Source organism: Meriones unguiculatus, chromosome X (assembly GCF_030254825.1).
Source record: "Meriones unguiculatus strain TT.TT164.6M chromosome X, Bangor_MerUng_6.1, whole genome shotgun sequence".
NCBI classification, from domain to species: Eukaryota; Metazoa; Chordata; class Mammalia; order Rodentia; family Muridae; genus Meriones; species Meriones unguiculatus.
In genome coordinates, this window is record NC_083369.1 from 154,518,765 (window position 1) to 154,521,119 (window position 2,355).

Consider the following 2,355-nt stretch of genomic DNA (forward strand, 5'->3'; position numbering starts at 1 on the left):
TTAGAAATTTAAATCCTTTAAATTGTATTCATTATTTAGTGATAATAGGGGCCCTGATTTTATTATTTTTATTGGTTGTGCTCCTGTTTCCTTGTCTTTTTAAATTACTGCTCCACTCCATCCACACTGTAGAGCAAGATTTGTTTGAATTGCGTCTTAAAAACAAGAAAGGGGGAGATGCCACACCCATGCCAGTGTTGCCATAGTAGCATAAGCTACAGGGCAGGGGATCTGATTTCCCCGGAAATACGCCCCCTGGAAGGTCCCTGGCAAACTCATCCCACTTGGAAAAGAGACATGTTCTGAGATTTCTATGCTTCTTCAGTTGTGTCTCTGGGGTTGGAATAATGAATTCTTTGATCTTTCCCTGTGACACCTGAAACAGCACAACTAACTTTATAAAGAAATTGATCATTAGTAGATTGCTAAAGGCTTTAATAAAAATAAGTTTAAAAAAAAGTAATGAATTAGATTTAGTATTAATAGGCATTAAGAATAGTGAAATAATAATAGGCTCCTTCTTAAGAAATAATAGCATGAGAGGTGCAGCTGGCAGGAGTTTCCCCTCCCTTCAGTGCCTTGTTCCTAAGGAAGATCATAAATCTTGGGCAGGACATATGGGAGGAGGGTTAACAAAGGTGTAGTTAGATTTTGATATAGAGAGGGATTTTGGCAGGCATCTGACTTAGCTCCTGACTTTCCTCTTCATTGGTTAGCAATAATGAAACTATATTTGAGGTTTCTTTTCCTTTGTTTGCTCTGATCAAAAGGTTTTTAGGCCAAGATTACTCGTGGGTACTGCTTTATGTCTGACTGCATTTTGAGTTAAAATGTAAACTTTGTATTCTTGGTAAAAGTCTGAATGTTCTGGGAAGTATGCCAATTTTAAGGTGCCTTTTGTGAAATCATTATAAAAATACTAGCTTGATTTCAGTAAAGTTGCAGCAGAGTCAAAACCATCAAGGTGTCTCTGTCTGTCAATTCTTCGCCGAAACCGTGTCTTCCTGTCTAAAGCCTTGTTCTCCAGCGGAAGACGGGAGCCCGACTGGGCTGGTCCATGACAAGATGCACAGATTTTAGTGGGTTTGTCCTATGTTGTATGTCTATATGAGTGAGTATATACCGTGTGTGTCTTTTTGCTTTTGGGACAACTCACTCAGGATGATCCTTTCCAGGTCCCACCATTTACCTGCAAATTTCATGATTTCCTTATTTTTCATTGCTGAGTAATACTCCATTGTATAGATGTACCACAGTTTCTGCATCCATTCTTCAGTTGAGGAGCATCTGGGCTGTTTCCAGCTTCTGGCTATTACAAATAAAGCTGCTACAAACATGGTTGAGCAAATGTCCTTTTTGTGTACTTGAGCCTCTTTTGGATATATGCCCAGTAGTGGTATGGCTGGATCTTGAGGAAGCGCTATTCCTAGTTGTCTGAGAAAGCGCCAGATTGATTTCCAGAGTGGTTGTACAAGTTTACATTCCCACCAGCAGAGGAGAAGAGTTCCCCTTGCTCCACAACCTCTCCAGCATGTGTTGTCACTTGAGTTTTTGATCTTGGCCATTCTGATGGGTGTAAGGTGAAATCTCATTTTTGTTTTGATTTGCATTTCCCTAATGGCTAATGAGGTTGAGCATTTCTTGAAGTGCTTCTCTGCCATTCTATATTCCTCTACAGAGAATTCTCTGTTTAGCTCTGTTCCCCATTTTTTAAGTGGATTACTTGGATTGCTGCTTTTCAGCTTCTTTAGTTCTTTATATATACTGGATATGAGTCCTCTGTCAGATAAAGGGTTGGTGAAGATTCTTTCCCAGTCTGTAGGCAGTCGCTTTGTTTTGGTGATAGTCTCCTTTGCTTTGCAGAAGGTTTTCAGTTTCATGAGGTCCCATTTATTGACTGTTGCTATTAGAGCCTGTGCTGTTGGTGTTCTGTTCAGGAAGTTTTCTCCTGTACCAATGAGTTCTAGGGTATTCCCCACTTTTTTTTCTAGCCAATTTAATGTGTCTGGTTTTATGTTGAGGTCTTTGATCCACTTGGACTTCAGTTTTGTGCAGGGTGATAAGTATGGATCTATTTTCATTTTTCTACATGTAGACATCCAGTTGGACCAGCACCATTTGTTGAAGATGCTATCTTTTTTCCATTGAATGGTTTTGGCGTCTTTGTCAAAAATCAGGTGTCCAAAACATTTTTATTGTGAATATTCTTGAACTATCCCATTAACTTTTAACAGAACTTAAAGAGGGAATCAGGCCTCATGCACATTACTGAGGCAGTTGGATTGCCATGGGTTGGTAGTCCAGCCAGAGCTACATTGCAAGACCCTGTCTTGAAAGCAAAGCAGTGCTAAAAGC